This window comes from Protopterus annectens, chromosome 1.part2 (genome assembly GCF_019279795.1).
Source record: "Protopterus annectens isolate FY-2018-M chromosome 1.part2, PAN1.0, whole genome shotgun sequence".
Classification (NCBI taxonomy): Eukaryota; Metazoa; Chordata; order Ceratodontiformes; family Protopteridae; genus Protopterus; species Protopterus annectens.
The window spans coordinates 1,063,486,822-1,063,503,355 of record NC_056727.1 but is presented as its reverse complement, the minus strand read 5'-3'; positions in this window follow the sequence as shown (position 1 = coordinate 1,063,503,355).

Here is a 16,534-nt window from a genome sequence, read left to right as displayed (position 1 = left end):
ATGGGTGTTGAAGGGCAGGGTACTATATGGCTAGGCTTCCATAGGCCCTATGGATAATAGCCTATTAGCTACCTAGGACCTGATACACACATGCATGTACCTGTTGCATCACATGCTATGTGAGGTTGACTGGGTGTGATGGAGAATGTGTATATCTAGCAACATGTATAGTGTAGTACAGCAGTATTCCACCTATAGTGATGAATGTGCACATATGTTACTGAGGGGTTAGCTATCAACAAGTAGTGTGGTGTACTTGTAGTACTGCAACCGTACTGTACATTCATTTCAATAGATGACAAATGTCTGTATGCATTAGCTTCATATACACCTCCTGTGGCTAGGTGGTGCATTGTGTCACATACAGTGTGCCATGTACTGTTGTATAGTCTTACATACTGGTTTCACTTTGTTGCTGTGCAGAACATGGTTTGGTATATAGTATGTGCCAGGCACTGTCAGGAAGTTGTTGGCTGAGCAGTCATATGTTGTATTAACAGTGTGTATCTACTGACAGCCAATAGGTTGCTATATATGGCATTTCATTGATGTCTGTACTTTAGAATGTTAAGTGTGCCACATGACTTGTTCACAGTTACTGTTTTATTGTCTTCCAGGGACATGTCTCACAACAGGAAACCCACGTATTCCCCTGAGGAGGAGGAAGTCATTGCAGACACCCTCATACACCATCACAACCTGCTGTTCTCCAGAACCAGCCAGGACCATCATGGGTGCACTGCACTGTGGCAGGATGTTGTCCGTCGGGTGAATGATGTAGGCACGCATAACTGGACTTATGAGCAGGTACGCCATCACTGCAGGGATTTAATCAGACATGTCCGGCAGCATGCCTCTGATGTCCACAGACAACAGCTTGCCACAGGTGGTGGTGCCGCAACACATCCCCCACTCACCAGAGTGGAAGAGCTGCTCCTCAGCATGGTAGCTCATGGCCAACCAGTACAACAGACCTGTATCATCATGAAGGCCAGAGTCACCCAGCACGGTGATACAGAGCATGCAGGTAACATGGCATATTTGTAGACCACTGTTAGCTCAATTGTTAGAACATACATTTATCAGATGTGTACTGTGTATGCAGAAGATGTGGAGCCTGGTGTCATGCAATACTGATAATTTGGGACATTATCTGTATGCCTGTGACTGTCACCTCATGTACTACTGTAAATTTGCAAACTCACAGCAGCAATGCAATAGTTGTTGACACTGACAAACTGTCTCATATCCTTGCAGGTCCCTCTGGTGTGATAGCAAGACAGCAGACCCATGCTGGTGAGTGTTCTACATTTAATATAGCATATAACATGTGCATGTCATAGGAGAGTTGTAGGCCATATACACATGTTAAACACCTACCTCTGTGGGACTATGCACATCCCAGTAACATGAGTAGCTGCCTCAAACACATGCAATGCACAGAGCATCCCAAACAACTGGGGTACACTGTAGTGGACATTGTATAGGCAGAGTCAATACAAATGCACACAACATACACCACTTTGTCATATGCAGTATGTGTTAATATGATACACATGGTGTATGTAGACACCTGCTGTAAGCTCATACTCCAGTATCCCAAATGTCATCAACACAGCATACATACTATACCTGAGGGGTAGAGGCCTATCATGGGGTGGTGTGACATGCGTCAACACACAACACAGTCATGTTAGGCAATGCTCCCTATTGAACACCTGACATACCCATGTAACAACTGGCTGTGAAATGGTAAATGTAGCCTAAGTGGTGCAGGTCAGGTACAGCAAGATAGTTGCCAGTGTGACATACATTATTGGCCTTGAGTGACCACATGATGCTGCCTGATGATGGCTCATGGTACTGCACTACATCCAGTTACAGTAACTACAGTACTACACATAGCATTTATTGTTATACACCTGACAGTTGTGTGCATCTGGCCATGGTATGTATACCTATGAGTGATGGTGCACAGGACACTGGAAAGCATTTCAGACTTTCACTGCAATGTTGTGTCCATGTACACATTGTGTTCCAGGGTGAGGCCAATCATTGAACAACACACATGCATCAATGACATGTATACTGTTATCAACAAGGACTCTCTACACTCGCACTGCATGCTGTTGAGCAACACACATCCTGCATGCTGACACATGTGATAGGACTCTTTGGCTTGTGATACTGTACTCCACCATCAACCACTAATGAATATGTTCCATATTGCTGTTGGTGTGTGTGTGTGTGTGTGTGTGTGTGTGTGTGTGTGTGTGTGTGTGTGTGTGTGTGTGTGTGTGTGTGTGTGTGTGTGAGTGTGTCAACTTGACTGAGTAGTGTATTTGTGTGCATGTGTTCATGTGTGCATGTGTTCATGTGTGCATCTGTGCATTTGTGCATGTGTTCATGTGCTCATGTGTGCATGTGTGCATGTGTGCATGTATTTATGTGTTCATGTGTGCATGTGTGCATGTGTTCATGTGTGCATGTGAGCATGTGTTCATGTGTTCATGTGTTCATGTGTGCATGAGTGCATGTGTGCATGTGTGCTAACATCCTGTACAGATGGTAAAGTGTGTTTCCTGTCTCCCTCTCACAGGTGCTGAGGTATTGTTGGATGAGTGCAGCAGGGAACCTGAAGTCACTGCCACAAATAATGAGCACGATGATACATGTGTTGTGGCACAGGCAGGAATGGTACACCAAGCAGGGACTAAGGGCACAGAGGGCTCATAACACCGCTATCAATGACAGTATCCGTGACCTTGCCGGTGCCATCCGTAATTACACCAATGTCATTGATAGACGTTGGGGGGAGACACTAGATGTCCTCTGCAATGTAATGTCCATGTGCCAGGACAGTGCAGGATGGCTGAGACGTCAACGTGGATGTATGCCAGCAACATCATCAGCTGGCAGTCATCGCGGACGACACACAAGTCCCAGCCACTCTTGTAGTGGCAGTACCAGAGCCAGCAATGGTGTGGCTGGGCTGTCGGTAGACCATCCGAGATGACCATGTGCACGTGGCTCTGGCCAGTCCCAGCAGGGACATGGGTCCATTCAACATCCCTCTGCCTCTGACGATAGTACCCAGTCTGGCTTAGTACCCGATACTGTCCGTGTCACCCATGCCAGGCACAGGTACTGTGTCCATGGCCAGAGACAGTGATCTGTACAGCCTGGTAGGTACAGTCTGTGGCTGTCCCACAACCTCCCATATTTGACAGCCACAAGGGGGAACTGTGTGCATGCAGACACACACACATAAAACCAACACCTAGGGCTAACACATACACACACACACATTACATCAACACTGACCCATACTGTACTGTTGTCCCACACACACACACACACACACACACACACACACACACACACACACACACACACACACACACACACACACACATACATGTCGATTGGATGGGTCATTGTCGGGCTCTGGCAAACCAATAACACACCCTCCCTGTGCATATGATGAAGCTTTGCCACCTCCTGTTATCTGTGACATCGATGCAGGAACAGGCTAACATGGTGCTGATGCACAGGGTGACCTAATAGCAGTGTAGCAATGTTAGCATGTTGTCAACAGTAAAGTGTAATGATATCCTTGTAGGTATATCTGAGCAGGCATGATGCATCAAAGCTATGATTATCAATGTAGTATTGTTTACACCAGTGTTAATTCCAAACATGGATTGTCCGCCCATGTGCCACTTGGCTGATGTGTGTGGTACTGGCAGCATGTGTTGGTGAGTGGACGTTACATGTGTGATGTGTGCAGTACAGATTTCAAGGTGTACATTTGTGAACATGGTGGAGGTGCACTGTCTGCATGTACGTGCATGGTGGACACATGGGAAGGGTGACATGCCCTGTATTGCACAGTGTTAACACTTCATATTTCCTATTGGTGTCCAGTATGCATTTTACTACACATATGTCAGAACTTGGGTACACATGTGTGTATGACATGGTATGACACTATGCTGTGGGTGATACTGTTAATATCGGTGATTGGTTTGCATTCTGGTAGTGTACATAACCTCAACAGCCTGATTTTAACCAGTCGTTAGATGATGTTTTGACAACTGACACACAGCTGTAGGATACACAGTAGCATTTGAATCATTCTGGTACTGTACTATACCGGTTACCAGTGGTATTGACCGCCACACATTCCTGTGACCACCCTGTTTGGCATGTGGCCATCCTAGGTACAAGCAGACACACTAGGGATATGTCCGTCCACATCTGGTAATGCATACAGTGGCCTACAACGCATTCTCTGGATTAGACACTTATCCTCCGCAAGGGTATCATACAGACAGATACCTGCTGACAAACCCATGCTGTGAAGCTATGAACCAACTATAGCATAGTCATCCAGATTTACTATACATAGTATCCTGACAGTACCACATTGGTAGTAGCCCACAACATGTAGCAGGGGTACCGATGTGTACATACAGCCACATGTGATGTCATCTGTCCTTTGATATTCACATTCCCAAAGGTATGCTGATGTCCCTCAGTGTATCAAATAAGCAATAAGGGGTCTGTATGCATATCCATGGAGTTGTTGTACACCTATAATGAATGCCCATTATTGACAGACTGTGTTGTGTTTGAACATGTCTGAAATATGCCCCAGGCATAAACCCTCACTCACACTATTCTATAGAAACTGTCATGTGTGTGTGTGTGACACAGATGACCTAGGGCACAGATCACTACAGTGGCTGGACTTGTCACATACATACATATGTGACCTACGGTCTGAGAAGCAGCAGCACCAACTGTCAATGGTAACAGATGTATTCGTGTTGAAAGCAGGCTTCACACCTATGAAGTGATTGAGATCACATGTACATATATGTCTTGGCCACACAGTTACCAATTGAGGTCACATGTACATATGTGTATTTGCCACACAGATACCTGAAGTGTGCAATGCACATACTGTTGTTTTACTGATATGTCATACAGTAGTAAAAGCAAAACTCACAACACATTGATCAACAGTGTCATACACACACACACACACACACACACACACACACACACACACACACACACACACACACACACACACACACACTCAGCAATTGCAGGATTCAAACCCCTACCTAACTATGTTACGATACTAGAGAGATATGCATTAACACGATACGCTATATGCTTTACTGGGAGTTTTTATTTCCACTGCTGTATTTGTGGGATACTGACATCATCAGACCTGCCAAAGAGGAATTTACCTCTTTTAATGTGTTTTCACAGTCTCCAAAAAGGCCACTCCTCTCAAAGGAAATGACACACACACATACTCACCAATTGCAAGATTCAACCCCCTACCTAACTATGTTATGATACAACAGAGATATGCATGAACATGATACGCTACATGGTTTACTGGGAGTTTTTATTTCCACTGCTGTATTTGTGGGATACTGACATCATCAGACCTGCCAAAGAGGAATTTACCTCTTTTAATGTGTTTTCACAGTCTCCAAAAAGGCAACTCCTCTCAAAGGGAATCACACACACGCATACACACTCAGCAATTGCAGGATTCAAACCCCTACCTAATGATGTTATGATACTAGAGAGATAAGAGAGATACGCATTAACACAATGTACTATATGCTTTACTGGGTGGTTTCTATTCTCCTGTTATATTTGTAGGATGCTGACATCATCAGACTGGACATGGTAATGTATGTGCACTTTGTTTTATGCAATCCCAGGAATGAACCATGTGGGTCAGCAGGTGTTAACAGCTTGAACAGGACTCCACAATTCTTAGCTTGTGTGATATATCTGTGGACAAATTGCCATTCCTTCATATGACAATACATATTTATGCACAGATTGTTGGTTTTGTGGATACGACATGTATCTGGGATGTTGATAAAGGGCTATTCAAAGTCTATGTGGGATGTGTGTAGCTCCTTTCAGTGATGTATGTCCTAGGTGGCTGCCTTGAAAACAGTCTAGCAGGTTTGGGAAACACGATCTGCCCATTAACATACCACAATTGGTTGGGTTGTGTGTTTGTCAGCTTCCAATAGCTCTGTTTCTGACTGCAATCATGATGGACTCCATGGCCTAGCAGTTTAGACTTCATAGGCTTATAGAACTATAGATCCCATGGTCTGTTGTACACCAAAACTTGTGGGGTGTGCCATATGTTGCTGTAACACATTCAACAGTTTAAGATCCTGTAGAGAGGGTGAGGCTCAACAGACTGTTCAGGTGCATGGCCTGTTTGTTCTGTAGTTCACTTATGACACATATGGGGAAACAATGTTATCCAAGTGATGCCATTTTTTCGGCTTAGGGAGGAGCTGTTTACCCATTCTACATGTGATATCTCCCGGTATGATGATAGGGCCTTTTGTCAGTGGGAGGTGGGTATGTATATATGGGCCTTTCTGACAGGATGTCGGCATTGTCAGTCAGGTACAGTTGGCCCTGACTCAGGACATATATGAGTGTACATTGCTATTTATGACATAGCTGAAGGAGGTGTCATGGTTCTGTCTGTACTCCTTCGCAGATAATCTTTCCAAAACACTGACAAACCTGACAACTAAACCCCTGTTATACTCTTTTACACACTTAACACACTACTGATCCTTTGTGATCAGTCAACAGAGTTTGTCATCATAATATCCTGGCATGTCCAAAGGTCGGTTTCGTGTGTACTCTCCAGTCCAGCTGGTGCATATTGGAATTTTGAAGCAATGTTACAACTGCCTTATGTACACAGACAACCCTGTCCTCTTCCAAACAAACTCAGATATATGTGAGAGATGCAACTATATAGACAAACAGGAGGCTGAGCTCTCTCAACCCGTGACTGGCACAGTCTATCAGGTGGTGAAGGTAACCACACACATCACAAATCTAGTCTCACATAGACCTATAGCGACAGCAAACCAAATAAATTACCACACAAAAACATACTTGGAGGCTCTAAATAAACTCTGCCTAAGCAGCAGAGACATCCAAAGCAGACACCCAAACAACTGCTACCCCACAACAATACCCACATATTGCATAGTTCACAAAGTCAGTGTGCCACACAGTCACTGCCCTTAGGGCTAAACAACACACCTAATACACTTGTAATAGGTGACTCTTATTGTCAGACACACTGACGTCCAACTCACCAGGCTGAACAAGGAGAAGGTCACTTTGAGCTGTTTGTCGCATGCCAGGATCTGCCACATAACACATGCACTCAGGTCACTCCAAAGCAAGTACAAATATGGCTCCATCATTGTCCATGCTGGTGTGAAAACCCTCAGACGTTTCTCCATGGACTACATGACAAGAGACATAGAGGAGCTCTCTGATCATGTAGCCCAGGCCAATATGACCTGACCTTTTGTAGCATCTTACCCTCACCAAGAATGAATGTCACAGTATACAGACAAACTGATCACTTTTAACAGTTGGCTAACATATTGGTGTCATTCAAAGGGGATCCAGTGTCTGTCAGCCTGGGATGACATGCTCGACATGCCACATAGCTTCACTATGGATGGCTTGCACCTGTCACCCCTAGACTTTCAAATACTGGCTAAGGCTCTTGCCACCCCCATAGTGGCTTTTTTAAGTAAGGCTCAGAAGACAAACCCACCTCCATAGATGTTACAAGGTAAAAGAAACTAAGGGTAATGCTGCTCAACAACAGATGTCTAACCCTCAGAATGCACGCACTCAGGACTCTCCTCAGTATGGAGACTGTCGATATCTGTGCAGTAACAGACACTTGGTTCAGGCTCCCAAAAGCACACCAGCACTACCAGGTTTTACTTCATACCATGCTTTTCAGACACAAGACTCAGACCGGCCAACAAAAATTGGGGGAGTATCCATATACATTACACATACATACACCTCCAGGTTAGTAGCACTGCATGAAGCATCGGAGACCATACATGTGCAACTAACAGTGGCCCAAACTGCTTTTCAATTTGTAGACTGCTGCAGACCACCCTCCCGAACTCAGGAACACCACTCGGTATTCCTGGGAACACTGAAGAATATGAAGGTCTCTCCAAACACCATTATATTGGGTGACTTCAAATACACAAACATTGACTGGGAATACTACTCAAGCACCAACACCCTCACACAACAGTTGCTAGGATTTATAGACTCAAATGCTATGGCACAACTGGTCACCACACCCACAAGAGGTGAAAACATATGGGATATGATCATCACCAACATGGGGACTCTATGTTCCACACCAGAGGTATACCCCTCATTGGTAAGGTCAGACCATACATTTATCTCACTGGACATACATATCCCATCCACACCCCCATCCTAGGTAATCTCGGTGAAGAACTTCTCAAAAGTAATCGTCACACTTCTACAAACTGAGGTGGTATCCGTCAAAGACCCTGGGACAGTGGTAAATACGGCTCAGACCACTGAATCCTTTACAAACGCATTCTATGGACACCTACTGGAATGCATGGATCATGATATCCCAAATAACAACAAGACTCACTCCTCCAAAGGCAGGGGACCTGTCTGGTGGACCACGGCCATTAATAAGCTATACAACAAAAGGAGGAGGCTACTACATGATAGAGCACAATCCCAAAAAGGGAAGGCATCTCTGATCAGTACTAGCAAAAAGCTACAATCACTCATTAATTCATCTAAGGCCCGGTTCTAACGGAAACTTACAACAAACACTAAGGACAATCACAAGGCCTTCTTTAGTTATGTCAGGAACCTGGGTGGAAACTCCCAGATATGCTGTGAGTTACTGCATAATGACAAAACATATACTTCACCCACTGACATTGCCAACATCCTGGCAAACAGGTTCAGTGCAAATGTTTCCCCCCATCCCCCCTAAAGTGCAAATGTCCTTCCCAATAGGGTGTAGCCTCTCTGACATCACAGATGAACAGACGAGTGCTGCCCTCTCCAAAGCAGACAACACAGCATCAATGGGATTGGACAGTGTTCCGGCCTGCGCCTTACACGAGCTTCATGACGAACTTAACACTCACATTAATTCACTATTCAATATCATAGTTACTACAGGATATGTACCCAAGGACTGGCGTACAGCAACAGTGTTCCCACTCCACAGAGGTGGTGCCACAAGGGAACCTGGACAATATCACCCTATAAGCCTAACTAACCTGGTCTGCAAAGCTATGGAGCGTATCATCATGGAACCCATACAGATAGACATCGGGAACCTACAGACACTGGATCCTACACAATTCGGCTTTGTTGTGGGCAGATCTTGCCTCTTGAACCTGTTCGATGTCTTTAAACAGTTACCAGGTCCATAGACTTAGAGAAGGTTGTCCACACAGCCTACCTGGAGCTCGCAAAACAGTTCAACACAATACCCCCCCTTGGGCATTATACATAAGCTCACCGGCTTCGATATCGACACATATGTCACAAGATGGATTGCTAACTGCATCATGGATAGCACCCACATGGTCAGTATTGCAGGTGCCATGTCTGATTATACACCAGTTACACGTGGCATCCCACAAGGCTTAGTCCTGGGACCTCTCTTGTTCAGTATATATTTCTCAGATGTACAGGCTAACACAGGAGGAATATGGCTGACCATGTTCACAGAGGACAGCAAACTGGGTGCCATAATCAACTCTCCAGCTGGCACAAACATCCTCAAAAAGGGTCTCACAGAGATGGATAACTGGTGCCAGAGCCATGGCCTACAGCTAATTGCCATTAGATGCATAGTCATCCCCTTTGGGAATAACAACGTGCCCACACATTACCACATAGGTGATAATCCATCACGTATGGTGGGTGTTATTAGGGATTTTGGGACATGAGTAGTTAGTACTCTCACATTTGACAATCACGTTGCCAATGTGGTTAGACAGACCTTCTATATAGCCCACCTTATCCCATAAGGTTTCACATCTAGATCAAGTGGGGTCATTGTGCCCCTATACTCATCAGGCCCATGCTTGGATACAATGCCCCATTTTGAATGTACCTTACCCGACACCTGCAGCAACTGTAAAGGCCACAAATGTACCTCACCAAGTAGATCTAGGGACTCACACAGATGCCCTGCGCAGTTTGGCTATGGTAACCCCAGCTACTCAGTCGCTTACCACCTACTCAGATGCAATCTGTGCCTGTTGTTTAAAGCCATGTCCATCCCAGAATTAATAGACATGCTCCACCTCAGGATATCCAAATCCCTTAGAGCTACACGCTCCAGGGACGTAAACCTCAGCACTGATATTAATAGGACATGCTGGAGGGGCAGATTCCTATCCCAGAGGCTCCACTCACTCTGGAATGAGATCCCAGTCCCGCATACACAGAGACCCCCCACTGACCACCTACAGGAGACATCTTGACAAGGGGATGGGTGATCGTATGTTTAGCCCTGGGATATCTTCTGGGTCCCTGCTAGACAGCGGCACAATAAACTAAACATAAGTGGGCTATCTTGTGTGACCTACTATTCACAGGCACAGTCTACTAATCTAACAGGGTTGCGAAAGCCAAACACACTCTGGCTAGGCTTATACATGCCCTAGGGCAGATAGCCTAATATCAACCTCTGAACCTATGATAATGTTCGGGATGCACATTGTTTATTGATGATACTGATTGCAGGTTTTGTTTCTTCTTTGCTTCCCACTTTCTATGAACAAAGTAAGTATCTGCAGAACATATTTGATTATGACAGGGTTCCACTATATTATATATGTGTCTGTTGTCATATAACTGTGTGCACAAGGTGGATTGGTGAATACTGAGAGGTTCCTGGGTTAACACATGCAACTACCGGATATGTGTGGCCCACTGCTGTACTCAAACATGGCCTAAGTGTGTGAGCATGCCCAGTTCGGCCTTTCAGTGTTTTGTTGCCTGACATTTTTCTCATTTATTCAAGTGTGTGAGCATGCCCAGTGTGACCTTTCAGTATGTTGCTGTCTGAGGTCCACTACATTTGTTGATGTGTGTGAACATTACCAATATTAACATTTATACTATATGTGTGTTGAAAATCAGGTCTATTCTTACTGCAGGGCTCACCTTTGTGTCTTAACTCGACAGGGATTATGCTGAGCCTGCAGGGTTTCCATGAGATACTTTGCATAGACTTATCAACATTTCTTCATACAAGCTGACCACTGACATACTGTCATGGTTTAGTGGTTCAGTACTATGACTATAGTGCACAGTATCCTGGATTTGAGGACTGTCACTGCTTCATATTTTCATACTGGGCAGAACAGACTGCTTCAGGAACAGTGAAGCAAATATGACCATGTTTACCTGCTTTTGCTGAACTATGCCCAACTTTGACCAAACTTGCATTGCTGAACGGTGCCCAATATTGCTCAACATTGCCAAAAGTTGTGCTACATAGTGTATGTAATTTTGCTTACATATACTAAATAGTGGTAAGAGCTGTTTAGCACTGCTTTATATTGCTTAACACATGGCAATCATGCCTCAGGTGGTGCTGCAGGGCTGCCTATGTCGGATGCACATATTACACTCCCTATACATGTTTGTTAACAGGTAGTGTCAAGTTAGGCATCCCTTTTACTATATGTGCGAGTCAGAGAGAGGTATCATTTTCAGGGTTCCTACTGAGCCAGTGTATATGCTATGCGTTGCCTCTTTGACAAGGCCAAAACATACTGGGCATGCCTCCTTCTGCCTACTGGGGCAGGCTCAGGTTGTTCCTCCTCCGAGTCACGCTCTGCCTATGATGGCCTTGGCAATGGTGTGGAGCTGTTTGGCCTGGCCCTATGCTGCTCCTGCTGCAACTGTTTTCGCAGGATCATATTATGTAGCATAGCACATACCATAACTATTTGGCTACATGTAGTTCATGAGTACTGCAAGGCTCCACCAGATGTGTCCAGGCACCGGAACCATGACTTGAGCAGCCCAAACACACGCTCAATTACATTTCGTGTTTGTGCGTGTGCCTCATTATGGAGTTCTTGTTCAGGTGTGTGTGCATTTCTGATGGGTGTCATCAGCCATGGCTCAAGTGCATATCCAGCATCCCCCACTAGGTGACGATGAGGGATGTCCCCATTGGCAAATGTCTGGTACAGCTGTGTGAGATACCAGATATGGGAGTCATGATAGCTTCGAGGGCAGCCAGCACACATATTCATTATTATGCCGTGGGTATCACACATGACCTGGCAGTTGATGGAGGGGAAACCCTTGCGGTTATAGTAGATCCTACCCCACTCACCAGCTGGTGCTTTGATGCGTATGTGCGTGCAGTCTATTGCACCCACTACCTCAGGGTATTCCGCTATTTGCTGGAAGAGATGCATATGCTGGCCAATACCTCACGGGAATTGGGGAAATATACATGATCACCGACATGTGCTGACATGGCATTCAGGAACTGGTGCAGTACCCTAGATGCTGATGCCTGTGAAATCACTATCATATCACCAGTTGGTCTCCGGAAGGTATCTGTTGCTAGTATTCTTAGGCCAACACATACCTTGGTTTCCACTGGGATGGGTTCCCCTCTGTTGGTTCTGTGTGAGGCGTGGCCTGCACAGCTCAACAATTTGCTGCATGAGGTCTCTATCCACTCTATAGCGCTCCACTATCTCCAGATCATGTAGCCCTTGGTAGGTTACCCTGGGCCTGTGCACTCTTCTCCGTCTCCTCACTGTGGGTTGCTCAGCAGCATTCGCATTGTCACCACCCTCAGCATGTTGCATATGTCGCCTTATAACAGCAATGGCAGCCCCTAACATTTCTTTGTTTCAGTAAAGCTTTTTCAGTTCTCACTTCTATTATCTTACTGCAGTATTGCAGTGCTTCTGAGAAAAACATGGGGGAATGTTGTTTGCAGAGTTTTAAGTGCTAGGCTGGGCTGGGCTACTGTACTGCCTGTGTAATTGGCTGATTCTGATTGATTTCACCTGGCAGCGCTGTTAGTTCTCCTTGGTTAACTTCCTACTACTTCTTTTCCTTCCTTTTCCCTGTCTGTTTCCACAGGGGGCAGTGCCGTGCAAACAAGCGCAAATACACGCACACGAGCACACACGCACGCACACAGGCTTACACAGGCTTACACGGGCTTAGGCAGGTGCACAATCGTGCATACACGCTTAGACAGCCTTACACAGGCTGACACAGGTGCACACACGTGCACACAGGCTTACAACGGTTTATAGGCGTGCACACACACAGTGTAAGCAGCTTTGCAAGAAACTTTGGTGGTAGCCACAGCGTATGCCTTCGGTTTCTGGCTTTCAGTTCAGACAACTAGGGACACGCCGCTTCCAGTCTTCAGTAACTCACAGCAGACACATGCCACTCTGCTCCAATGGGCTTACAGTGTTTAATACATACCCCCCTCATGATGTCACCTATCTACTACACTGTTACTCCCCTAATCCTACTCTTATACTCTAGGGACATGGTTCACATGAACCATTAGATGTTAGAAAGGCTCAAACTGGCATTTTTCTATTTTACTTTATTTACTTATTTGTTAGATTTCCAGAAATAATACCCAGAGAAAACCCACATATATATAGAGAGAAAACGTACAAAGTTTGCACTGTAACCATATATATATATTTATATATACATATATATATATATATATATATATATATATATATATATGTATACATATATATATATATATATATATATATATATATATATATATAAATAGATACACACACACATACACACAGATATGAGTGTATGTGTATGCTTATAAAAAATGAGTGTATGTGGATATAATGTAAATATATTATAAAAGCACACACACATAATATTTTAAGAATGCCATTTTGTTTTAATTGCCATTTCTTAAATGATATGCAAATATGGGCAATATGCAATTATACATTTATTCCATTATATGTTACTAGACATTTTATGTCTCACTTCAGATGACTGATACAGCTTTTCATCTTGCAGGATTGCTAGGGCATGTGAAATAACTTCTTCTCCAGCAATATGTAGAACTATGGACAATTATTTAGTGCAGTAGAACAGGATGCAGTACAATTTAGCTGATATATTATGATTCTATTGATTTATGCAGTAATAATCTCAGAAATTAATGAAGATAATTTTTCATTACCCTGAAAAAAGAGAAACTGCTGATGGAGTGTGGTCAGTCATTTTGCTGATGAATGATTATCATTCAGCTACTCAGTAGCAAGATGTCTCAGAAGATCTTAAAATTGCTATTGATAGAAAAGTATAAAACCTGTCACTGTCTACAACATAAGTGACATATTCCAAACACATACACAAATACTGAGACAGCTCTCTACTGCAATAGAGCTCAAATCACAGAAGTGAAAGGATAAGAGTAAAGTAGAACTAATATTACTCCACGTTGGGGATTCTGATACTTAATAAACGTTACAAACTTGGAAGCTGTTTTGGGTGTGCCCTGCCACGAATGACAAATGATGTTGAATCTAATTATGGGTGATGTAAAAATCATGAAAACAGGTCACTTAAAGAATCCTAAAGACAGATAAGGGATTTCTGACAGAAACAACAAGAGAATCTACAAATATATATATATATATATATATATATATATATATATATATATATATATATATATATATGTGTGTGTGTGTGTGTGTGTGTGTGTGTGTGTGTATCTATAGCTATATCTGTCAGTCTATCTGTCCATCTATCAAATATACATAGTTGTGTATCCCTTTATCGTAAACACAAAGTGATCAATTACAACTGTTTGGACATCAATCTAATGATAAGTAAAGTAAATGTTTTTTGTTTGCAGGGGCAAACCCCCTGCAACTCCCACACTACCAGCTCTGAGATTGCACTAAATTGGCAAATAGTAAAATTCCCTGAGTTCATCTGTAAGGTAATCTTATACATAAAAGACAGCTTGTGCGATCAGCTGATTTTATATAACACAAGATGACTTTTTTCTTTCTACAAAAAGAACATTCAATGAAAGAAATGTAAACTATCTATATCTAGCTATATATGTGTGTGTGTGTGTGTGTGTGTGTGTGTGTGTGTGTGTGTGTGTGTGTTTAGGGGAAAGGATTTTAAAGAGTGCTGGGTCAATGATAGCATGGCACGCAAAGAGAAGATCACCCCATTAGGAGTATGTAATATTGAGAAGGACAAGTGTTTAGTCTGTCATAGTATCTAAGGGTAATGGCACCTGAGATCTTTTTGGTAAGGAAACACCGATGCCTCTCTGACTGGTTTAGGTGGCTGGCCAGATACATGTCAGAGGCTGCATTATATTCTATGAATGACCTATTAAGACTTGAATAAAGTGAGACTACAACTTCTTTGGAACTTGAGGAGATAATGGGGAGGATAAGATTTGCAAGGTGGAATTACTTTATAACCCCCACAGAATCATTGTAATTACTTTCTTTTATGGTAAATCTAATTATTATGCCAGTGGTAACGGAATTGCTGCCCTTTTATTTAAAATAAGAGAAGAGTAAAGAAAATGAAACATGACTGCAGTAAATATATTCATTCTACCACTGTTGTCAAATGGCTGCTTTTTTAAAGTAATACAAGGTAAACTGCCTGAAGCTTAATGTGCTTCTCACTTTGTGTCCACTGTACTTGTGTCTTTGCACTATAGATAATCTCACCTGTGCCACAAAGTTTGTAGTATGCTCTTTTAACTGATAAGTAGGACTTCAAATGACACCATAGAGATTTTTGTGTTTCCTACCCCTTTTTCACTGCTGAACAGCAATTTTGTTCTCGGACCGACTTGAGGCAATTATGATTTCATAGCATCTGAAAGTGCCCTAGCGATAGGCATCTGACAGTGTCATAGAGCTGAAGTGAACCATAGACATTGTGCCTAGCCCTAGTGAAAGTGCCCTAGCCTATCACAGAGCTAACATGAGCCACAGATCTGTACCTATTAAAAGTGCCCTAGCCTATCACAGAGCTCACATGAGCCACAGATACTGTGCCCAATGCAAGTCTCTCATATACTACTTTACTTATTTTTTTGCAATATTTGTGGGATTACTGACATATACCTTTTTCCTTTTCTTTAGAGCTATTCTCTGTAACTACTGGTGTAGAATGTCCTGTGCTGGCCCACCACTAATATTTACTCAATATTACTGCGGTTTAGAAACTGGCAGAAGTACTAAAAATTATAAGGTAGAGTTTGCATCCCTTGTCAGCAACCTGAACATTTAGCAATTGTTGATGTTCATTTAGTAATAGCAGACCTTTGTTTTTTATACGTTGTACTATGTTAAGTCACTTTTTTGTGAGCTCCAAAAGCTGCCACAATTTAAACTTCCTATCTCATTTCTCGAACCACTTAATTGGGTTCCTGAATACATTACTTATTGTTTATTTACAGATTACTTCTATTATCCCCAAAGATCATTAGCGTCATTCTGGATGGCACTGCTTAATAACAACTTTAAGGTTACTTATACGTCTGCTATTATACTGTCAGATTCATGTGAATGATTGACTCTGG